Raw genomic sequence first — 26,772 nt, 5'->3', positions numbered from 1 at the left:
ATATAAGATAGAACCCCAATACTCAATTTTGTGTAAAGGACAACAGTTGCTTAACTTTGTGATTTTCATGTTAGCATGAGTTAAGCATTTAGAATTAAGTACAAGACATAGATGTCATATCCATTTGGAAGTGGTTAAAGAGTCTTAGTATAACAAGATAGTTTAGTGAGTGTGTATATGATCAGTGCAAACTACAAGTGCACAATATCGTAGTTTTATAATATAATGATGTGTAGAGTATCGTCCTTAGGGATTGATGTCTTAATTTTACCAAGTACCGACTTTATAATAACCTTGATTTTATTTAGAAGAATTAATAATTTTAGACTGCAAAATTTAAACAAAGCTACTTTAAATAAAATATTCAAGAGAAATTAAAACTAGATGCCGCTTATCAAATTACTAATGGTGAAAACATCTAGGAAACTGATTTCACCTAATTTCTTACTATGCTTTACTTATTTAGCTTTCGACTTCATTTTCTCTATTTGTTAGCAAATCGCTAATTTTTCCAAAAGCCTCTTTCGATAGTCAATCAGAACCTATTCTTGTTTATTATTTAACATAAGAATATGCAAATTAATAATGCAAGAATGCAATAAGACCCTCGATTTTTAATGTTACGTAGGTTCATACAAGTCTTTCAATCTCTATATTTACCTACGCTGAATTATCCAAGATCTATCCTATAATCCCCACTTTCGATAGCAAATCACAAGACTAAAATCATTTAATTAATGACCAGTTAATTAAAAGCATTAGGCACAGAATAACTCAAACAAACATTAATGAAAACTACTTCAAATTAGCATCAAAGAGCAAGCATAGTTCGAAACTAACTACATCGTTTTCCTAGAATACAAAAATTTAGTTCATTCTGAAAATTAAATTCAACATAACAGATTTCACCATATTTTCTTCTATTTGGAGCGTACGGGAAAAATCAACACTTGCAGCACCGCTGTCGCATGACACGAACACCCCAAACACCACCGTTGTTCGCCGCTTCCGATTCTAGAAAAGATTTTAATTTTTTGCATGCTGCCAACTCTTTCCTTGCTGCTATGTTTGTTGAACTTCAATTGCGCAGTTGTTAGAAGAAAATCTCAAGAAAAAACTCTACCTTTTTTTTTTTCAAATTTTGGTGCGGCTTCCCCCTATTCACGTCCCCTCTCCAGCACCTGCTGCCCCCTTTTCTCTTCTTGTGCACGGCTCCCCCCTTCATTGCTAATTGTTGTAACCTGCTGTAAAGCTCCCAAAGCAAATACATAGTGTAGAAATTCCTTACTAGCACAAGGTAAATCAGATTCGCAAATAGTAGAATTATTAAAATCATAAACATAAGATGAAGTAGTGATACACCGTTCTAGATGATTGGTTGGTACAACTTCTTGAAAAGCTTCTTCTATACATTGCTACATGATATCTACCCGAAAGCAAGTGTTTGGATCTTCTTGGAATCTCTTGGCTGGGTAGATGTTGAATATGACCTCTTCCTTGTTCACTCTCAATGTGAGCTCATCCTTTTAAACATCAACACCCTTCCAGTGGCCAAGAATGGTCGGCCAAGAATTAGTGGAATTCCTTGGTCTTCCTCCATATCTAACACCACAAAATTAGCAAGAAAAATAAATTTATCCACCTTTACCAATACGTCTTCTATGATTCCATGTGGATACTTGATGGATCGGTCTACTAGTTGCAAAGAAATGGTTGTTTGTTTCATCTCTCCAAGTCCCAATTTCCTGCAAATAGAGAGTGGCATAAGATTAATGTTAGCACCAAGATCACATAAAACCTTATCAAAAAATGAATTTCCAATAGTGCAAGGAAAAGTAAAACTCCCTGGATCTTTTAATTTTTTAGGCAATTTCTTTTGGAGAATAGCACTACACTCCTCAGTAAGCTTCACTGTTTCGAACTCCTCCAACCTTCTTTTTTTGGAAATGAAGTCCTTCTGGAATTTGACATAGTTTGAAATTTGTTCCAAGGCATCTGCAAAAGGAATATTTATGTGAATTTTCTTTAAAATATCCAAAAACTTATAAAATTGCTTATCTAATTTTTGCTTTTGAAAACGCTGAGGATAAGGAAGTGGAGTAGAGAGAATAGGAGGATTTTCAGGAAATGAAATTGCTGTATACATTTCAGTCTCTCCTGGTGTATCATTCACAATCTCCTCTTCTTCCCCTTTATTCTTGCTTCAGCCATTATTTTCAGTTGTAGGTGTGGACATGGTTTCCTTTTCTGGTGACTTCTCAATTTCTCTTCCACTCATAAGTGTGATGGCTTTGCACTGTTCCTTAGGATTCACTTCTGTGTTGCTAGGAAAAGTTCCTCTTTGTTGGGAATTTATAGTCATGGCCAGTTACCCAATTTGCATTTCAAGATTATTCATAGTGGCTCCCATATTATTGCAATGAGTCTCGATGTTGTCCAACCGTGAATCAGTCTTTTTAGACCTTGCTTTTGTCTCTTCAAAAAATGATATCATGGCATCCTCAAGTGACATCTTCTTCTCACTTTGTTGACTATCAAGTCGTGGAGGAGATTGTAGCACATTCCTTGTATTTCCATAAGACAAATTCTCATGATTTCGAAGCCCTGGATGGTAATATTGTGGCACTGGATTACCCCTATAGTTGTAGTTCTGATTGTTGATGTATTGAACCTGTTCATGACTCACTTCATTGCTCAGATCTTTCCTACTTGTAGCTGCCACATATTCTGCACCTTGTGGGATCCTTTGGGTTGTCAAAGTCGAAATCTGATGAGATAGAGAAGCAACTTGAGCTGAAAGTGTAGCAAACGGCTCCAATTCATGAATTACGGCAACTTTCTTAGCCATAGTTCTTTCAGTTGGCCATTGATAGTTATTTTAGGTCATTTCTTCCAAAAGAGAAGTAGCACCCTCAGGTGTCTTTGACATCAAAGTTCCCCTAGATGCAGCATCAACTAAAGTCCGTGTTTGCCCATTCAACCAATTATAGAACATCTGAATCTGCAACCAATCCGGTAATCCATGTTGTGGGCAGGGTTGAATCAAATCTTTAGACCTTTCCCATGCTTCATAAAGTGATTCAAAATCATGTTACTTGAATTGACCAATCTCACTCCTGAGTTGAGCTGTTTTTGCAGGTGGAAAGAATTTAGCCAGAAATTTTTCTGCCATGTCCTGCCAACTAGTGATACTCCCAGGTTATAGTGACTGTAGCCAACCTCTTGCTTTGTCCCTCAAAGAGAAAGGGAATAATCTCAGTCTAGTGGTGTCTTCAGTAGCACCATTGATCTTCACAGTATCACAAATCTCCAAAAACATCGCTAGATGGATATTGGGATCATCAAGTGGCGATCCACTGAATTGGGCCTGCCGCACCATGCTAATTAATGCGAGTTTGAGCTCAAAATTGTTGGCATTAATGGGTTGGCGACTGATACCCGAATAGTTGTCATTCACAACTAGCCATACATAATCCTTCAAGGCGCATGGTTGCATGTTATCTTGTCCGTTCTCCATGGTTAATACCCTCTTTTTCCTTAGTTCTCTGAGCGTTCTTTCAATCTCCGGATCAAAAGGAATAATGTCATGTGTTTTGGCACTGTGCATTCAACATAAAAAACACACCAAAAATACAGAAAAATAAAATAAAATAAAATAAAAATAAAAAGAAAATAAATAAATAAAAATATAAAAATAAAATTCTAAATTAAAACCAAGATTACTTTGTATCGATATTGGTAGAAGTAAGAAAACTTCAATCTCCAGCAACGGTGCCAAAAACTTGACCAGTGCAAACTGCAAGTGTGCAGTATCGTAGTTTTATAATATAATGATGTGTAGAGTATCGTCCTCAGGGATTGATGTCTTAATTTTTACCAAGTACCGAATTTATAATAACCTTGTTTTTATTTAGAAAAATTAATAATTTTAGACTGCAAATTTTAAACAAAGCTACTTTAAATAAACTATTCAAGAGAATTTAAAACTAGATGCCGCTTATCAAATTAATGATGGTGAAAACTTCTAGGAAACCGATTTCACCTAGTTTCTCACTATGCTTTACTCATTTTGCTAATTCGATTTCATTTTTTCTGTTTGTTAGCAAATCGCCAATTTTTCCAAAAGCCTCTTTCGATAGTCAATCAGAGCATATTTTTGTTTATTATTTAACATAAGAGTATGCAAATTAATAACGCAAGAACACAATAAGACCCTCAATTTTTAATGCTACGTAGGTTCATACAAATCTTTCGATTTTTATATTTACCTACGCTGAATTATCCAAGATTTATCCTATAATCCCCCCCTTTCAGTAGCAAATCGCAAGACTAAAATCTTTTAATTAATGACCAGTTAATTAAAAGCATTAGACACAGAATAACTCAAACAAACATTAATGAAAACTTCTTTAGATTAGCATCAAAGAGCAAGCATAGTTCGAAACTGACTACATCGTTTTCCTAGAATACAAAAATTTAGTTCATTCTGAAAATTAAATTCAACATAACAGATTTCACCATATTTTCTTCTATTTGGAGCATATGGGAGAAATCAACACTCGCAGCACCGCCATTGTTTGCTGCTTCCGGTTCTCGAAAAGATTTTAATTTTTTGCGTGCCGCCAACTCCTTCCTTGCTGCTATGTTTGTTGAACTTCAATCGCGCAATTGTTAGAAGAAAATATCGAGAAAAAATTCTCCCTTTTTTTTTTCAAATTTTGGTGCTGCCTCCCCCTATTCACATTCCCTGTCCAGCGCTTGCTGCCCCCTTTTCTCTTCTTGTACATAACTCCCCCCTAGAAACCCTATGGTTCCTTTCCTATTTGACTTTTCCAACTTCATTTTTCTTTCCTTTCTTTTCTTTCTTTCTTTTTCTCTTTGTCTTTCTTTCTTTCCTTTTCTTTGTACCCAGCGCCTCACCCTGCTAAGATGACCCGGCTGCATGGCTGGATCACATCTCATTTTTTTCATTTTTTTATTTTTTTTTCTTTTTTATTTTTTCAAAGGTACACGAACTGCCCTCCTCCTTTAAGCCCGCTTTCGACCCTCGTACAGCCCGTAACTCTCAAAGCTTAAAACACAAAAGGTGTAGAGCTCTTTTTCAAATTTCCCAAAAATTTTGAATCATCTCGATCAGAGCTCGGATGAGAAAGTTACGCCAAGATTACGAAGAATTTTTGAAATACTCCATAAAACGGCATATGCTAACTTCACATTTGATTTCGATCTTGATGCATCCAGTATTTCGCAAAATGCAAAACATGAAAATTGTAGAGCATTTTCTTGTCTTTCTATGGCAATTGAATCATCTAAATCGTAGGTTGGATAAGAGAGTTATGCACAGATTAAAAAGTGTCATCGGTTTTTAGCTTTCGATAGTTACCCTACAATAAAAAATACCAAAATTTCATAAATTACTCAATAAAATTCAAATATTATAAATAGAACACAATGTTAGAATATTGAGAGTAATTAGGCATTTAAATACAAAATATAACTCGCAATGCATGAATTAAAGCACCTAATTATGCAATTTAAGCGCGTAATCACACCCCCCCAACTAAAATTTTGCTAGTCCCTAGCAAATAACGTGAATGCAATTCAGGGTGATGTTATACCAATTTCAATGAATAAACGCACATGCAACACAACCATACCACTTCACATACACGAATATCACCAAATTACACAGAAGCTCATTCATACATGCTACACGCAACTTCGAAGTAAGTCATTCATGCAAGTCTCATCATTATATAGCCATTAAGAACAGTAAACTCAAGTAAAATTTACCAGCGAGCACAATTCAGAGTTAATGTAACCATATAAATTCGAGTATAAATAGGTGAAATCTCGAAGCATCTGTAATGTGTGTGACTCGTTACACTCAGGATATCCGTGGACACCTAAAGAATTGTCGCTTTGACTAGGCCTAACTGGTATATCCTAAAAAACACTCAAAAAGTATGGGTTCCCTCATCGTATGTGAGGAGGAGTGTCATGATCAAACATCCCACATACTGCAAGAAACAAACTCTAAATGTACAGAGTGGACTAGTCTGAAAAGGATACAACCTATTTAGGAGGTGTCGGGTCATTCACCCTAACATCTTCTCACCTACTTGCCATGTCCAACTGAGACCACCCTAGATCAACTTATTCACAAACTAGGCGTAAATACATCTAAGGCATTAGGCAGGTGAAGAGTCTTCATATATGGAGAACTTGTGTCGTGTCCCTAACTTTTGTTGTAGTTGTGTGGAGCAAGTATTAATCTTTCACCTCTTTTGGGGTATTTCTATTTCTTTTTTTTTTTTCTCCTCATTTTTCAATTTCTTTCTTTTCATGGTCAATTAGAACAATCATAACACTTCTTTTATTGCTTTCATACCACCCATGTGCATTAAGCTCGAACAAGAGTCCATGAAATAAGTCTATTTCTAAGGGTGACTCAGCCTTCACATCTTGAGTAAGCTACAAGACCTAAGTTTCTATCTCCCCACTAGATGTCACCTCAAGGCTAACAATTCAAAAACCAAGACTAGTGTACAAAGAATATCTAGAAAAAATAAGGAAAGTTGAGTTTCATGAACTCTGAGTTGACGTCAAAAACTTAAAAGAACGATAAATGGCTCAACAGTACCTCACAAGGTGTCAAAGTCGCCACGGGCGCTCTCTCAGTGTTCACAAGGAACCCTAAGTGCTACAAGCCACGTGAATGTGTATTTTTTAGCCTCAAGAGATACCATACAGATACAAGAGTTTATATAAGCAAATTAACACATTTGAACTACCAATCAACCTTCAATGAGTTACAATTCCTAGTTTAGCCATATAAATAAAAAATACACATAAATGACCCAAGTGTGTACTCCTAGGTTATATGCAAGTATATGAAGGGCATAAGTAGTGTCACGCATGGCCTAATCATCCATATTCACACTTTTTTTTTTTTTCAATGTTATTCAAAAATGAGAAAGATTGAAGAAAAGAAAGAAACTTCCCTGACTTATTGGTGAATCCGTAGAGGAATTAAATTTTCAGCTCTGTACTCGTGCCAAATAAACCTGCATATAAAAAAAATCTAAATTATTCAAAGGTGAATAGATAAATAAATAAAGTAATAAATATAAAATAAATAAGCAAAAGAAAAACTCTTTGGGTTGCCTCTCATTAGTGCTTGTTTTAACGTCTCCAGCCAAACATTTCAGCCTTTATCAATGAGGATCTCCAAGAGGAACAAACTCACGGTTCCTCTCCACTTGTTCTTCATAATAGTGTTTCAATTTCTGACCATTCACTCTGAATATGTTCCCTGTCTTGTCCTTCAAGTCTATTGCTCCAAAAGGGAAAACTTTGTCAATTGTATAAGGACATGTCCACCTTGACCTTAACTTACCTGGGAAGAGTTTTAATCGTGAGTTGAAAAGTAGAACTTGTTGTCCTGGAGCAAACTCACGCCTGAGAATCTGCTTGTCATGCCACTTCTTCGTCTGTTCTTTGTAGATTTTTGCATTTCGTACACATCATTCCTGAACTCATCCATCTCATTCAATTGAAGAAATCATTTTTCCCCTACTTCCTTCAAATCAAAATTAAGTTTCTTTACAACTCAATAGGCTTTATGCTCCAATTTCACTGGGAGATGGCACGCTTTTCCAAACACTAATTAGTAAGGGGACATCCCGATAGATGTTTTAAAAGCAGTGTGGTATGCCCACAAAGCATCATCAAGTTTCTTTGCCCAATCCTTTCTATTAGAGTTGACCATCTTCTCAAGGATGTTCTTGATTTCTTGATTTGATATTTCAGCTTGGCCATTCGTTTGAGGATGGTAGCCAAGTGCTATCTTATGCTTCACACCATATTTAGAAAGAAGATTGTCAAATAACTTGTTGCAAAAGTGAGTCCCTTCATCACTAATAATAGATCGTGGAGTGCCGAATCTTGTGAATATATTCTTATGCAGAAATTTGAGCACTACCTTTGCATCATTTGTTGTTGTAGCAATTGCTTCCACCCACTTTGACACATAATCAAATGCTAACAAGATATAAACATAGCCAAAAGAAGGAGGGAACGGAACCATAAAATCTATTCCCCACACGTCAAACAACTCAAACTCTAAGATGTTTTTCAATGGTAGCTCCTGACATCTTGAAATATTTCCCATACGTTGGCACTGAACACAAATTTTCGCCACAGTGTAACTATCACGAAAAATAGAAGGCCAAAAGAAGCCACTTTGAAGTACCTTAGCTGTTGTACGTGTTGCTCCAAAGTGTCCTCCATATGATGAGGAATGGCAATGATGAAGAATGGCATGCATCTCTTCTTCTGGCACACATCTTTGGATTATTTGATCAGGACATCTTTTGAATAGTAAAGGCTCATCTCAAAGATAATATTTCACATCATGTAGAACACAATGTTTGAATATTGAGAGTAATTAAGCATTTAAATACAAAATATAATTCGCAATGCATGAATTAAAGCACCTAATTATGCAATTTAAGTGTTTAATCAGTATACTAAGATTTTCATTTTAAGCAATAATCACTCCCCAAACCTACAGTCATCACAACCCCCTAAACCTAATCCTAAGATCCAAGGAAGAATTAACTAGTTTGATAATTTTAATTTAAATCCATTTCTCCTTAGGTCCAACGGGGTTTGCTTTGCCGATTATCCATTTCATTCCCTTTTCTAAGCCTCTGGCACTTCGGAGTAAGCAATTAAACCATATATTCCACATAGTTTTTCAAAATAAGCAGGTATTGAATATATGTAAAAGATTGTGCTTATTTATTATATTTTTCTTTAGTGAGGCTAGACTATTGGATTTAAAGGATGAACCCTTCTTGAAATTTTTTTTCTTTTTAACTCTTAAGGGTTTATTATGATTATTCTTTTCATTTTTAATTTTGAGTGAAGCCCTAGAATAATCATCAATTTCTTCTTCTAAGAAAATAATTTTCAATATCTTCTTAATCTTTCTCTTTTCTAAGATGGCATAATAATCTTTTATTTTTATTAATTGTTTTACCATGCTTTTGTTCTCATTTTTCAAAATGGATTTCTGCTTAGATAACTTTGCTAGAAATTTATTCATTTTCAATAAAGTGTTATCTAGCTTTTCATACGAAGGCATGCTTTGATTTATCAATTCAATACATGATTCATCATAAGATATGTCATAGTCATTATATGAATCGTTGCATGCAATTTCAACAGTATTATCATAGGGAATATTAGATGATTCGTCATATGAAACAAAATAGCATTCAGCATAAGAATCATCACATGCATCATCAATAGAATTATCATGGTATTCAACTGATGATTCAGTACATGTGGCAACACAGCATTCAACACATGAATCCTCAAACGAGCTAGAGTGAGAATCATATACCTCATGTTCTGTTGATGCATTATCCCTATCACTTACCACTCCCTGATCATTTGAACATGACATCTCTAGAGTGATGGTTTCCCTTTCCTGGGTCTCTCCATATCTCTTTTCTAGCTCAACCCAGATCTCATATGCACTATTGCATGCCATAATCTGATGAAGAATATCACTATCTAAAGCATAATATAGCATGTCCATGGCATATGAATTTGCATACATCGAATTAATATCATTTTCTATAGGCATACAAATTCCATTCACAATCACCTGCCAGGCCCTCCATTTCATTGATTTTATAAAAACGCTCATTCTAATTTTCCATATGGTGTAATCGACACAACAAAATATAGGAGGACTTTTAAGTCTTTTTGCAAATTGAGCCATTATGATCTTTTTGCAAAAAAATTTTAAGTCTAGTGCAATGATGTTCTAATACCAATTGTTAGAATTGGTGTATTCCCAAGAGGGGGGGTGAATTGGAATTTTAAAATTTATCTCCTAGGTTAAATGAAATACCCGTATAATACAACCCTAGGGTCTTTTTATGCAATTCCAAATGCGCCAATAATATAATGTGCGGAAATTTAAATCAAGCGCATCATTCACACCATAACATACATATGTGGTAAATATAAAGTGTAGAAGTATAGACAAGGCACACGATATGTTATCGGGGTTTGGTCAACTGTGCCTATGTCCCCGCCTCTAGTTTGCAAGCCCGATGATTCCACTAAAGGCTCACTTAATAGGTGGAGTGGCACCGATTACAACCAGGTCAATTAGCACAGGGCTGACCTCAACCTTTACAATTAGGTTAATTTGTAGGGCTAACTTTAACCTACACCTTAATAGGATGGTGCACCTAACTTTCCTAACTAGGTCTAAGCCGATTCGGGACTATTTCAAAAGGCTAGTCTCCCTCTTCAGGCCACGCCTGTAAATACAACAGTATTTACAATCAAAGAAATGGTACAGTGATTATGCTTTCAAGTAAAGCATATGTGTACCCAGTTACATACAATCACATACACCACAGTATGATTTAATAAGTAAGCTCAATGTGGTTTAATATATTAAATCCCAACTGAATATTTGCTATAAATGTAAACAGTGCATGAGAGTGCAAACCAGTATGATCTTTGTATCACAAGATGTTCAATCTAAATGCTCAAACAAAGATATCAGTCTAACTTCATATATTTCTATCACTAGATTTTCTCAATCATATAAAGCTTAAGTAATGTATGTGTTTGGTTTGCAAAACGAGTTTAACCTTTATATTCAGCAAATGATATATAAATCAATGAATATTGCAACAAAGATTTTACCACATTAACAAATATCTTTTCAAAAGTATGTCAAGGTAAATCGCCCAAGATATTTGAAAATGTTTTGAAAATTTTTTGCAATCCAAAAACAAATACAAACAACCTAAGATATTGCAACGAATGTGCAATTCTCAGAAGTTTAATACAAGTCTTCTTAGGAGAGACTTATTAACAAAGTCCCCTAAGAACACTTAGGTTTAGCTCTCAATAAAATCGATTCTATCAAACAAAGATGGGAGAGCAAACCTATCAACACAAACACTCAATCCACTTACAGAGAGTTTAAGCAATAGTAGAGGACAAGTGTGAGTGATTGGAGTAAGAAAATGAGTAGTAGAAAATTTTTGGCTTGAGAGAGAATTTTTAATTGGGTTTGCTAACTACTTACTAATTTTCCCAAACAAAAGGGTATATATAGAATCCCCTGAAATTATAACCATTAGGGACAAGGTTTGGATTATTAGAAAGGTTTTAATGACATTTAGTTATTTTAACCCCGTTAAAAAATTGTTAACCACGGTAAAAAATTAGTCCAACCCGAGAGCACCGATTGATTGGGACAAGTTTGATTGACCGAAGTTCTTGGGGTTCGGTCGACCGGATCAAAAATGAACTGCCAGTTCAGTCTACCAAACATGTATGTCCAAGTCGATTTTTCAGTATGTCCAAGGTTCAGTCGACTAAGGTCATTTTGAACTAAACTGATCGGTGGACCAGACCGTTAGGTTCCCACATGGGGAAACTCGGTCGACTAGGTTGGTGGTATACAATTTTCTCTCTGTCAACCAGGAAGTCAAAATGTTGACTTCGGGGAGGTTTGGTCGACCGGGACCATTTGAACTACAAGAGCTTGGTCAACCGTGATGTGGTCAACCTATTGACTCGGACTAGGTTCGGTCAACCAGGGCCAAAATGAACTACATAGGTCAGTAGACTGAAGGTGCACATTTTATGCATTTTGGTCATGTTTCATCCAATAATCACCCTATTCAAGTGCCTAACAAATACACGTGAGTGTGTGAGTGTCCTAGGATTATTTCTATGTCTTTTTGAAGACACCGAAAAAATCTGGCGTCGATCGACCGAAGGGGTAATCCCTAAGGTTTTTCTAGGGTCATTTTCTTTTTTAGCTTACCTATCGTATCATGCAGGTGATGCATGCAATTGTTACAGTCAAAGCCTTATTTATTATTACAGACCCTTTGCATAAATGAAATACATTACATATATAAAAATTGGGTCTTCAATCTTCACTTTCTCTATGTGCATTATGATCTTGTCAATTTGAGTTCGTGCACATAAGCTCAAAAACCCATTAGATATAATGAGTATTTGTCATTATCAAAACTGGGCATGACCTATAAGGTCAACATATTTCATTATCAAGTGTTTGCATTAGTGGTTGTTGGTTCTTTCATAATTGGTTGTGTGCTTCTGCAGCATGTGTTCAAGTTGAATGGGAACTAGAATTCAAGTTGAACTTGAATAAGAATTCAACTTGAATAGGAATTAGAATCAACAAGTGGTATTAGAGCTATTGGTTCGACAATGGCTGGAGTCTCTTCGATTAAGTTCGATGTGAACAAGTTCGACAAAACTGATAATTTTAGGCTTTGGCAACGAAAGGTGAAGGATCTACTAGTGCAACAAGAGATGATGAAGGCTTTGTAGGGAAAGACGATGGACGACATAAACAAGGCAAGTTGGAGGAGCTTGAAGTAAAGGTGGTTTCCACGATCCTACATTTTCTAGCCTATGATGTTATGTACAATGTCATGGATAAGGAATTTCTGGCGATGATATGGTTGAAGTTTGAAAGCTGGTACATGTCCAAGTCTCTTACAAGCAAGTTGTATCTTAAGCAAAATATTTATGGGCTTATGATGGTGGAGGGTTCAGACCTTTCTCAGCACATCAACAATTTTTATCAAATCATTAGCGATATGAAGCGCGTCGATGTGATGTTCAAGGAAGAGAATAAGGCACTGATGTCTTCTATATATGAAAACCTGGCTACGACACAAACTTAAGGAAAAGAAACCCTGGAGTTGGAAGACATCACGAATGCGTTGTTGGGGTTCCACCAAAGGAAGAAGGCCAGTGACGAGGGTTCACATACTGAAGGGCTCATGGCAAAAGGGAATCAAGATTGTGGGAGAAGCGGTTCCTCAAGTGGATCGAACGGCCATAAGGCTCGGTCTAAGTCCAGGAAGAACGAGGACATGTGGTGTTTTAAGTGCGAAAATTAGAGGGCATATAAAACTTGAGTGTTTAGAAAGGAGGAATGGAGGTGTTGAAAACAAAGAGGGTTCATCAATGATGGTAAATGTAGTTGAAGAAGGATACTTTGGGAGCAATGATGGTGATATGCTCTTGGTTTCATCGGGTTCGGATGAGTTCACAGATTCTTAGATTTTTGACTCTGCATGTTCATATCATATGAGGCCAAATAAGGACTGGTTCACTACGTACAGACTGGTCAGTTTTGGTTTCGTTCTAATGGAGAACAATTCTGCATTCATAGTGATGAAGAGGGGGAATATAAGAATTAGGATGTACATAGTGCGGACATTGTGTGATGTGAGGCACAGACCAAAGTTGAGGAAGAATTTGCTTTCATTAGGCACCTTGGATTGTAAAGGATTCTATTACAAGTCTGAAGGTGGGGTAATGAAGTTGAGTAAGGGAGTTCTAACAGTGATGAAGGGGAAGTGAGTTTCGGGTAATATTTACACACTACTGGTTATCACGGTTGTAGGTGGAGCTACAATCGTAGAGTTTGAGTCTGATAGTATGTTTCTTTGGCATAAGTGTCTAGGGCATATGCGAGAGCGTGCAATGTAGAAACTTCACAAGAGAAATCTTTTGAAGGGGGTAAAATCATACAAATTGGAGTTCTGCAAGTACTGTGTGCTTGGGAAGCAAAATTGAGTTTAGTTCATAACAACTATGCACAAGATAGAAGGAGTACTACACTACATTCATTCTAACGTTTGGAGACTGGTGAGAGTGGCATCATGAGGGGAACATGTGTATTTCGTGAGTTTTATCGACGACTACTCACGAAAGGTTTGGGATTACTTCATGCTAAAATTAAAGATGTAATCCCAAGAGGTGGGTGAATTGGGTAATTAAAAATTTCTTAGTGGAAGTTTAGTTTATATTAACCCTTCTAATTTAAATCACCACAACCACACAATCGCAATAACTAATCAGTGACTGTATTGTACCAAATGACAATCCTAGATATGAGTATGAAAACTAAAATAACAAACCAAAATTAAACTTCAGTTACATCAATATTCTTTTAACAGTTCCCGCAACAATTAATAACTTTCTCAAGACACCAAATCAGTAATATGAATTAAGTAATTTTGATACCTATGCTACAATCAAGCACTTAATCTCAATAACTTTTCCTTAGCAATTTCACACTTGAATTTAGAGATTAATGCTTGTCTAATTTTTAATCCAACAATACAAACCAGCATACAATATGGTAACTTAATTCAGTCACAACCAAAACCCAATATTCGGCAAGTTTCTAATGTATATTAAAATCATACATGCAGATTATAACTTGCAAGAATTTAAAGAGTCAAGGAAGAAGAGTTGAACACCAGATTTTTTACAAGGTTCGTCCAGCAGCCTACGTCCTTGCCTTAAGCAACCCACTTTTAGGATTTTCCTTTCACACTTCGTTAACCAAGTGAAGCACCCCTCTCTTCATTCAAGGTGGAGATCTCTCTCTAACGAGAAAAAACCTCTTGTTAGGCAACAATTCAAAGCCCTGAACCGTCAATAACAAACAACAAAAACAAGTTTGTTTGTACAATAAAAATACTCTTCAATAGAGAAAAATTTGTACACGTTAGAGTACAATATATTTCAATAAGTCAATAAAGAGATTAAGCTCGAAAATATATCACCAATAATTTGATTGTAGAGTGTGCATTTCAGAAAATTAGGTCTGAAATTCGCAAGGTTTTAGTAAGAACTTATAGCAGCCTTTTCAAAAAGAATTTCAGCAATATAACAAAAATTTTGATTTGTATGTAAGTATAAGTTAACCTAATTTGCAAAAATATTACCTTTATATAGAGAAGAAAGGTTTCCTAACATTTTCCCTAAGTTTTATCTGAGTTTGGAAACCCAATCATTCAAATTTAGAAACAAAATATGTGTTGTTAAAAGTTTAAAATACATACATCAGTCGACTAAGCTATAGGGTTAGTCACCTGAGCTCTTTAAAAATAGTGCACAAGATCGGTCAGTAGCAGGTCAGTTGCCAGACCCCAAAGGTTCAGTCGCCTAATCCTATTACGTTCTTTCATTAACAAATTCAGTAGCATATCAGTCATCCAACCACTTAGCCACTTATTGTTTTTCAAAGTTTGGTTTCAAAACTTAACTTGTAACTTGGAAAACTTATTTTAGACTTTATGAAAATATTTTTCATGTTTAAAAAACAGGTCTCTAAGTCCATAATGAATCCTAAGAGCTTCAATCTTCAATATTGAGAATTGAAATACTTATATGAGACTTTAAAAAATAAAACGCCTATGTTTCTAAGTCTTTGTCGCGACGTCCCGAAGCGAGGGTACCCCGGGCAGCGAAATAAAAATCAATTTTAAATTTTCAAGGAAAAATAGGGATATTGGAGTCGCCACTAACCTTTTAGTGTGGTTAGAACACATGATTACTACCCCGTTAGGGGTAGAATGGGCTTACGTTACCAGAGTTGGGGTTGGGAGTTCGGTTACGCGGGGGGAAGGTACGAGCACCCCCTACGCGCCCGTTCTTACGAACGGTACCTAATTAATTTAAAATTATCCTTAAGTTAATTTAAAAAGTCTTTAAGTTACTCCTTTTATGAGTTTATAAACACACATGAAAAATAAATAAATAAATGAATATAATATATACATATATATTCCCTCAGAGTTTAAGGTACGTGAGGCCTGAAGGCTCATACCCCCGCATTAAAATCATAGGGATATACCCACACAAAAATACTTACTAAAATAATACCAAAATATTAGAAATAATGGATATCTCAATACAAAATATAAATATAGGATATAGTTGAAAATTCCATAAATATGTGAAAATAATAGCCCTAATATATTATAATGATAATACATTACCTGTAATAATAATACTACTATAACAATAACACATATATATCTTATAATATTAATAGCACATAAATACCAATATGATATTATAATACCACTTTAATATATATATATATATATATATATATATATATATCATAACACGTAAATATTAATACTATACCATAATAATACTACTAGACTAATAATAAATTTTACTAACTATACAATATGATAATAATATATCTTAACAAATACATGCAAAAACCCTAACTATAAATAATCAAAACTTTAACTTAAAACTAATAAAACCCTAAAAGTTAAAAGTAATATTAACAAATATGGAAACAAATAAGATGAAATTATGGAATTAGACAAACCCTAAAATAAATATACAATATCAATCAAACCCGCAATAATATACAATAATATGAAAATAATCAAACGTGCAATAATATGGAAATAAATAAAAAATCCTAAAAAATATGTACTGATAATTTGGAAACATATGAAACCCTAAAGTCGAAATGTGATAACAATATGGAAACACTCATAACCCTAAAATTAATAAACAATCTATATAGAGGCAATTAAACCCTAAAAATATTAATAACATGGAAACCAATCAAAACCCTAAATATAATAGGCAATATGTATAATAATAATAATAGCTTGGAAATAATTAGAGCCTTACAATTAATGTACAATAACAATGTGAAAACAAATTAAACCCTATAATACACATGCAATATATACAATAATGGGAACTATTACACAAGTAATATTATGGGAAGTAATTTAAACCCTAAAATTAATAAATAAAACACGTGACAATAATTATGGAACTAATTTAAAACCTTACCATTAATATATCATGACAATATAAGAGACTAGTCGAACCATACATAAAACATATAATGAATAAAATCCTAAATATACCATTAAAACCTTAAAAACAAAATGTAAAAATGTAATAATTTAAACCCTAAATACACAATACATAAATGACATACCACAGGATAATATATAACAACAACAACTAAGAACCTAAACATGAAGATCAAGTATCAAAACCCAAACCAACAAAATATCAAATATCAAATATCTAATATGTGCAAATAATATAATATTAATACTAACACAATTCATATAATAGTAATATTAATAAATTAATAATAATATAACTAATAATAATCTACGAACAAATAATAATAATATTAATAATAACATACCAATAATAATAATAATATTACTAATAGTAATATAGGACAATATAATAATGTTTCGAAATAATAATATACAAATGATGTAATAATATTACTAATAATAACATGTCAATAATAACATCAATACTATTAATAATATACGAATAACAATAATGATATAATCAATATAAACATATATAACACTATCAATAAAATAAATATGTATATGTGTGAGTGTTGTGTGTTGAGTTCACTGTGTGCGTGTGTATTTTTTGTGAGATGTTGGCTGGAGGGCAGGGGATTTACAAAGGGGTGACTGGAGTGGTCGTGGACTCGGGTATGAACTCCGGCGACGGCGACGATAAGTGGAGATAGCAGGTGGCTGCGAACGGCGGCGTCGGAGGGTGTTCGGGTCTGGTCTAAGAGTTGCTGTGGCTGGCAGCAGATGGCCGGAGCAGAGGATGGAGATGAACGGAGACAGCTGCTGGTGCTGGGGAGCTTCATTCGGTTTCCAGCAGGACCAGTAGCTCGAGAAGTGCTCGGGGCCCTGGTGGTGTCGTCGTGGAGTGTTGCAGGGGCTGGACTGGATCTGCAGGGAGCAACGGCGGCGCTGCTGCTGCCGTGTGTGATGGACGGAGGTTGGTCTGAAGCAGTGGTTTATGCGGGTGATGGCCGAGGATGATGGCTGGAGAATCTCGTGGCCGGAGTTGCAGGCGAGGTCGGTTGGTGTGTTGCTGTTCGTGATCCGAGACCTCTGTCGTGGCTGGGAGAATTGAGGAGTGGCTGGTGGGTGTCGTGAGAATGAAAGAGAGAGAGTGATGGAGAAGGTGGGGTTGGCCGGGGAAGATGGCTGCGTGAGCGTGAGCAGGAAGCAGCGGGAGACTATCAGGAAGAAGAAGGAGAAGAAGAAGAAGCACAGAAGAGTTTTTTTTTTTATTTGGCTGTGCACTGCCCCCGGCTGTGCTTGTGTGTGTGAGTTTCCCCTCCTTTTATAAAAAGATTTTGGAAAATCCTAGCTGCTCTCTTTTCTTCTTTTTGATTTTTTATTTTTCTTCTTTATACTTTTATGGTAATAAAATATATGGAAATGATAATAATAATAATAATAATAATAATAATAATAATAATAATAATAATAATAATGATGTAATAATAATAATTTAATCAAGATGGAAATAGCAAAAATAATCATAGTAAGGTAATAATAAGAATAATAATAATAAAAATAACGAAAGTAGTAATAATAAAGTAACAATAATAATATAATAATAATAACAATAACGATAATGAAAATACTAAAAATAATACAGACAATAATAATAAAATACTAATAATAATGGTGGTAATAATAAGAATTGTGATGAAAATAATCATAGTAATAATAATAATTATATTTACAGTTAAAGATAATAATAATAATAATAATAATAATAATAATAATAATAATAATAACAGAGTAATAAATAATAATAATAATAAAATAATAAAAATAATGGTAATATCAATAATAATAAAAATTTTGTTATATTGGGTCTGGGAAAAAATGGGGTGTCTACTGTCTTCATGTTGTAAAGCTTTAAATATCCTTCTAAGCTTTGGTCAAAACTTCAATGTTCTTCATGTTCCTTATGACTTATAACTTTAAGTCTAAGCTTCAACATATCTCTTCAAGTAAAATCACTTGATTTCATAAAACACTTTAGTCATGAAACTTAACTCAAAACACATCAAGTAACCTTGATTTGTTATCATCAAAACGAGAAAGCCTTAATAAGGCCTCCCCTCACATTTATATTGCCCTCAACAAGTAATTGTATGAATATTATAATTTTCAAAACTCATATATATATCAATCTTTCAACACTTTCATCATATATCATGCTTTATTAAGTATAACTCCCCCTGAATGAACAAATTTTCTAAAACACGTGCAATGTTTAATAAGGTCAGAAATTCATTCATAAGGTATACTTCTAAAAAATTTATACTATTTAGCTCATGTATATGCTTTATCAAAAATTTAGACTATTCAGCTCATGTATATGTAATCTCAATTTCATGCTAATTTTAATCTCAATTTCATGCTCATTTTACAATACTTCTCCCCCTTTTGACATTAACAAAAAGGAGTAACGCAGACAAGTAACATGCAACTCAATCGTAGGACCAAAAAGCAACAATCAGTTCACAAAGACATAGTCCAAAATTCAGCATGCAATTCTTAAGTCAATCATCCATCAAGATATCCAATCTAGATTTCTAACATTCAACATGCAAAATATATTCAAGAATATCCAAAATAAACATTAAAAGGAAGTAGCAAAAGATAAGAGAGCATTGTTAAGAGCTGTAGCGAAAACAAATGCTACGAACCATATGTTTGAGATAAAAAAGAATAAGAAAATAAGTATTCAGTATTTTAGTCACCACCATTAGATTCCGTACCCTCCTCTTCATCATCATCATCTTCGCCTGAGCTTGTTTCCATGGGAGCCTTCCCTCGCGATGAAGAAGAGCCACCCATATAACTCTCAAGGCGTTCGAGCCTTTGATCAAAATGAGTAACGCTAGACTAAAGTGCACTAAAACCTATACTAATTTCACCACGAAAATCACTTAGCTATGAATCCATATACTGTTAATAATTGACAAACCATGAGGGAGCATCGTTTGCTTGTGTGACATTCAGTTGTGGTGCTGGAGCCTGTTGCGGAGTAGCAACTCTATGCGCCCTACCACCCTTAGGCAACCATCCATGTTCCTAATACTTTTTATAACCCATTGTCTTAATGGTGCTGGATGAAAAGATATCATAACGTGTTCATTTGATAAACAGGGTGGATAAGGTAGTGACCCCTAGATGTTCAAAGATGAGGATTAAAATTCCTCCATAAGGAAGAATTACCCTTCTAGCTTCTTCTCTTGAAATCATCCATTTCAAAAATCAAACTCGGAAAATCAAGGAACTTACCCTTATACAAACACGACATCATAAAGCAATCTAAGTAGGATATATGGTCATGAGACCCTACCCTAGGCAATATGTTATATGTAATAAGGCTATGCAATATGCAGGCTTTGAAATTCAGATGTCGGTACAATGGAAAGTGACAAAAATAAATGGGTTCTTTGGTCATTGTCAAGGGTAAGAACTTCTCAGGAGTGAAGTCTTGGGTCATTACCCAAGATTACCCAAGTTGTGGACATTCGAACTCTCCTTCCTGGATTCTAAGCCTAATGGCTAGAGTTTGAGGAGTTACAGTAAATGATTTATTCATGGCCATAGTGGAGTACAAATTTTCACTGTTTATCATGTTGGCATAGAATAGCCTAACTAAATTTGCGTAAACACCTCTAACTTGATATGTGTTAAATCCTTCCCAACCCAAAGTATTAAACATAGGCAAAATGTTGGTAAAATTTTTTTATAGAAAAGAAACGTCTAAAACCTTACCAAGAAAGGGTTCGGTAGATCTGATGTGTTCTTGATACATCTTTTTCGCTTGGGGAGTCATCAACCACTTTTCAATATCTTGGGTATCATCCTTCCTTGAGGTGAAGCCTCGGTTTGTGGTTTTCTTGGTCTTCAACATGATTTTTAAAGAAGATGTTTTGTAGAAATCTCTAAAATAAGAGTAGGATGAAAGATGGAAAGGTATTTTGAAGATTAATCGGAGAAATCTTCATAGGAGAGCACTTGGAGGCGAAGGAGAGGACTTCGAAAGAGTGGAGAATGAAGGTCAATGGACTGATGTTCGAAAATGATAGGGTTTTTATGAACATAAAGTATATATACCTCCGCAGGTTAGCTAACTGACTTGATACTGTCAGTCGCCTGACCTGTGTAGTTGTTAAAATTTCACAAGTCAGTAGCAAGTCATTCGATTGATCTTGAAGAGTTAGTCACCTAATGTTCCTGAGCTTTAGATATTCTTAAGTCAATGTAAGTTCAGTCGACTAATGATAAAGAGTCAGTCACTTGTCCTTCAAGATTTTTGACTTACATGTTCTTTTAACTTAACCACTCATTCTTATGAACTCCTCCTTCTCAAACCACCTCTCTACTGTGCAATAAATCTAGTTCTCATCATATAGAGATGAACCTATCCTCTGAAAGAGGTTTTGTGAAAATATCTGCCCATTATTTATCTGTGTTTACGAATTCTAGAATAATATCTTCTTTTTGCACATGATCTCTAGGAAATGATGTCTAATATCAATGTACTTGGTTCTAAAGTGAGAAATAGGATTTTTGGAAATATTAATAACGTCAGTATTATCACATTTAATTGGTACAGCTGAATATTCCAAATTGAAATCCTTGAGCTATTGTTTCATATACAGTGTTTATACACAACTACCTGCTACTACGTATTCAGCCTCAACAGGAGATAAAGCCACGAAATTTTGTTTCTTGGATAACCAAGATACCATAGATCATCCTAAGAAGTCACGAGTGCCACTTGTACTTTTTTTGTCTATTTTACATCTGGCATAATCCGCATCCGAATAGCTAATCATTTCAATGGCTGTATCTTTTGGATACCACAAACCTAAGTCTATAGTACCTATCAAATACCTCAAGATCCTCTTGACTGCTATTTGCTAATATTCTTTAGGTGCTGCCTGAAATCGAACGCACGTGTAGACACTAAACATAATGTCAGGTCTATTAGATGTCAAATAAAGTAGACTACCTATCATTCCACGATAATATTTGACATCTACCGGTTTTCCTTGCTCATCTTTATCAAGACTAAAAGAGGTGCTCATTTGAGTCCCCAATGGCTTGCCACCTTCTATATCAAATTTATTGAGCAGGTCCTTTATGTAATTTGATTGATTGATACAATGTGGCATTCTTAGCTTGCTTAATTTGAAGACCAAGGAAATAAGTCAACTCATTTCAAACCCATCTTGTATGCATGTAGTGAATTCCTTACATAAATATCCCCATTTGTAGCACCAAAGATAATGTCATCAACATAGATTGGTATGATGAGCATATCATTGTTCTTAGACTTAATAAACAAGGTACTATCCATTTTTCCTCTAGTAAAGCTATTTTTTGACAAGAAGCCACTCAATTGTTCGTACCAAGCTCTAGGAGCTTGTTTTAATCCATATAGGGCTTTTGTTAGTCTAAACACATGATCAAGAAAAGAAAAGTCCTCAAACCCAGAGCTATGCTACATATACTTCATTTATGTATCCATTCAAAAATGCACTTTTCACATCCATTTGGTAAAGTTTGAAATTCTTGTGATATGCATAGGATAGTAGCATTCTAATTGCTTCCATTCTGGCTACAGGAGTAAAGTTCTCATCATACTCTATACCTTCTTCTTGATTGTATCCTTGAGTTACCAGTCTAGCCTTATTATGAACTACAATGTCGTTCTCATCCTTCTTATTCCTAAAAACCCATTGGGTATTGATTACCGAATGATCAGCGAGTCTAGGAACTAAGTTCCAAACTTTATTTCTATCGAATTGATTTAGTTCCTCTTGCATGGTTACTATCCATGAATCATCATTTATTGCTTCATTGATGTTCTTGGGATCCTCTTGAGGTAGGAATGCACAATGATTACACAAATTCTTCAATGATGATCTAGTGGACACCCTTCGTGATGGTTCACCTATAATTTGGTCCATAGGGTGATTCCTTACAAACTTCCATTCCTTAGGCAATTCATATTGATCTTGAGAGTTATCATTCAAAGGTGTGATCATTTCACTACTCTCATATTTTATTTCTTGAATTGCTAGGTCTTCTAAACTGTTTCTAATTTCTACTTCATCGATGTCAGTAGGTTTAGAAGAAAATGGATTAGTCTCATCAAATGCTACATGAATGGACTCCACAACTGAAAGGGTTCTTTTGTTGTAGACTCTAAAGGATTTACTATTCACAGCATACCCTAGGAAAATTCCTTCATTTGATGTAGCATAAAATTTTCCTAAGTCTCCTTTATCATTTAAGACAAATCACTTACATCCAAATACATGGAAGTAAGATATATTTGGTCTTCTACCCTTCCAAAGTTCTTATGGGATTTTATCTAAGATGGTCCTAAAGGAAACTCTCTTCATCACATAATAGACAGTGTTCACCACTTCAGCCCAAAAGTATTTAGGTTGGTTATGCTCGTTTAGCATGGTCCTAGCCATTTCCTGAAGTGACTTATTCTTCCTTTCAACAACTCCATTTTTTTAGGTGTGAGTGGTGTTGAAAAATTGTGAGAGATTCCATGTTTGTCACAAAAATGTTCAACCTCCTTATTCTTAAATTCTCCACATCCATCACTCCTAATGTGCAAAACACCATACCCTTTTTCATTTTGAAGCTTCTTACAAAGGGTGGTTAACATATTGCACACTTCATCCTTGGAGGATAAGAATAACACCCTGGAAAACTTGGAGTAGTCATCAACAATGACAAAAGTAAATTACTTCCCTCATAGACTTTGAGTTTTAGTAGGGCCGAACAAGTCTAGGTGGATTAGCTCTAGCGGTCTGCTAGTGGAGATATGCTTCTTCTTCTTAAAACTTGTCTTGGTTTGCTTCCCATGTTGGCAAGCATCACACACCTTGTCCTTTACAAACTTTTTGCTAGGTAGACCCTTGACAAAGTTCTTTTTAGCTAATTTGGACAACAAGTCCATGCTAGCATATCCTAGTCTCCTATGTCATAGCTAGCTAGCTTCATTTAAGGTTGTGAAGCATTTAACTTCTTGAGATAGTAGGTTTTCAAAGTTTATGCAATATACATTTTCAACCCGGTTTGCAATAAACAACTTGTCATGCTTTTCACTATGTTCAACTATGCATTTGTCCTTTTTGAATGTTATGTCAAAACCTTTATCACTTAGTTGACTATTGCTAAGAAAATTATGTTTTAACCCTTCTACTAATAAAACATTATCATTTACCAAGGAGGGTTCCTTATCGACTTTTCCGATGCTGATAATTATGCCTTTAGCATTGTCTCCGAAGGTGACATGTCCACCATTCTTTAGTGTCAACAAGGTGAATTTGGACTTGTCCCTGGTCATATGCCTTAAGCATCCACTATCCAAGTACCATTTTTCCTTTGATGGTGTGGACATAAAGCATACCTACAAAAGGGATATAAGATGTTACTTTTGGTACCCAAACCTTCTCAGGTCTTCTTGAGTTTGTCTTAGTTTCATTTTTAACTCTCCATAACTTTTTGGTTTTAACATTCTTTCTCTTGAATGGACATTCAAAATTTATGTGTCCCTTTTCCTTACACAAGAAACATGTAGTGTGTTCATATGCATTTGTTGAAAATGTGCTTGCATAATTTTTTGAAGCTTTTACAAAGTATCCTATGCAGAGGTTCTTTTTCTTCTTATTTTCAACTCCATTGAATCCTATGTCTTTCTTTTTCCAAAGACATTCTTTGTGATCCAACTAGTTTGTCAAAATTCTCCTTTCCCCTAGTAAAATTGTAAATGATTTTAGCTTGATCCTCAATTTTACTTTCAAGATAGAGTATTTCTAAGTCTTTTAGTCCTTTACAATTAGCTTGCAACTTTACCAGTTCTTTAGTCATTTGGTTTATTTTCTTTTCCAGTTCATCAATAACAGGTCCTTTTCTTTTTCAGCCGATTTACATGACCCTAGTTGGTTCATTAATATTTCATTTTGTCCTTTAAGTGTGATGTTTCTCTTGGACACTTTTATGAACCTATTATGTAGTGAGAATAATTCAGCTTGAATTTCATTATACAAAGGCATGCTCTCACATAAGTCACTACAAGATTTATCACTCAATTCTACAAATGAGTTTGAATAAGAATTTACCTCGTCGTCTCTCGCCATGAAGCACAAGTTAGCTACATCTTGATCGCTTGATTCACTTTCTAAGCTACTAGAGTTGGAGTCGTCCCAAGTTGTTGCTTTCATTGCTTTCTTTTTCTACTTCTTGGCATTTTTTTAAGCTATGGACAATCTGGCTTTATATGTCCTACCTTTTTACAATTATAGCAAGTCGGGGGGTTCATTCTTTGTTTCTTTCTTACTTGTTTCACCCTTATATTTTTTTGACCCTCTGAATTTTCTAGCAAATCTTTTATTATTTTTGAAGAATTTTCCTAGTCATCTAGTGAATAGGGCTAAATCATCATTGTCCAACTCATTGTCCTCTTCCTCACTTGAGCTTTCCTTTACAGCTTCAAGAGCTATTGATTTCTTTTATTTACTACCTTCAATAGTTCTTTCATTTATCGCCATCTCATACGTGAGAAGCGGTCCTACTAGTTCATCTAGGGAAGTATTCTTTAGGTTTCTGCCTTCAGTTATGGCAGTGGCCTTAGGTTCCCAAAAGAGAGGAAGTCCTCTAACAATTTTCCTAATCATCTTGTATGTAGTGTAGTTCTTACCTAATGAATTAAGTGAGTTAATTATTTGGGTGAACCTAGTATATATACTAATAATGGACTCCTCAGGGTTCATCCTAAAAGTCATATACTTGCCGGTGAGCATGTCAATCCTACTATCCCTGACATCTATGGTTACCTCATCGGTAACTTCTAACTTGTCCCAAATTTCCTTAGCAGATTTGCATCCCATAATCCTATTGAATTCATTGGCATCTAATGCACAATATAGTGCATTCATTGCACTAGAATTAATTTGCAGTAGCTTCATATCAGTGTCCTTCAAATCAATTTCTTCTTTAGGGATTTCCTTATTATCTACATTCTTAGTGGGAATAAAGTCACCATAGTTTGCAAGAACATCCTCATTCATTGTTTCCATAAGGTGTAGCTTATACCGTAGAAAATAGGAGGTCTACATGAAGATTGGCCTTAACCAAATGGGGATACACCTATATGTGCCATAAGGATCTTTGTGTAGCTACTTGTCAAAATTTACTACAACCTATGCTCTAATACCAATTGCAATTAAAGATGTAATCCTAGGAGGGGGGTGAATTAGGTATTTAAATTTTTTTTACGGAAGTTTAGCTTATCTTAACCCTTTTAATTTAAATCACCACAACCACACAATCACAATAACTAATTAGCGATCGTACTATACCAATTGAAAATCCTAGATATGAGTATGAAAACTAAAATAACAAACCAAAATTAAACTTCAGGTTATATCAGTATTTAGTTCAGAGTTCCAGCAGCAACTAATAACTTTCTCAAGACACCAAATCAGTAATATGAATTAAGTAATTTTGATGCATATGCTGCAATAAAGCCCTTAATATCAATAATTTTACCTTAGCAATTTCACACCTGAATTCAAAGATTAATGCTTGTCTGATTTTTAATCTAGCAACACAAACCAGCATACAATATTTTAACTTAATTCATTCTATTGACTCTATGAGTCCTTCCCGTTTTGTTTATCACAAATCCAATAGTTCTTACCCGTGCACTAAGCTTACGAACAAGATTAACTCTTAGCATGCATGGATGGTAAGGACGCATGGAAGCCATAAGGACCACAAAGATTACATCATATGTTGGCATTGGAAGAGCGAAAAGAATGAAGACCACCTTTTTCTATTGAATTTACGTTCAATTTTTTTCTTTGAGTCTATAATTTTATATGGTCTGTAATAATTATTGCATCGCATGCATGATAGGTAAAATAAGCTCAATGACCATAGATCGACCTTAGGACCCCCATGCACTTAATGAAAATTCCCTTGAGGCTAAAATGTC

At 34.8% G+C, this 26,772-nt stretch overlaps 1 non-coding gene across 1 annotated transcript; it reads left to right on the top strand.

Moving 5' to 3' along the window:
* The first annotated feature begins 3,017 nt into the window (after window positions 1-3,017).
* LOC131163287 (small nucleolar RNA R71) lies at window positions 3,018-3,124 on the top strand. The gene has a single exon (XR_009139055.1). It is a non-coding gene; the product is annotated as a small nucleolar RNA R71 (small nucleolar RNA).
* The last annotated feature ends 23,648 nt before the right edge of the window (window positions 3,125-26,772 follow it).

The sequence above is a fragment of the Malania oleifera genome, chromosome 8 (genome assembly GCF_029873635.1).
Source record: "Malania oleifera isolate guangnan ecotype guangnan chromosome 8, ASM2987363v1, whole genome shotgun sequence".
NCBI classification, from domain to species: domain Eukaryota; kingdom Viridiplantae; phylum Streptophyta; class Magnoliopsida; order Santalales; family Ximeniaceae; genus Malania; species Malania oleifera.
The sequence above is the reverse complement of the archived record's forward strand: the minus strand, read 5'-3'. Positions and strand labels throughout refer to the sequence as shown.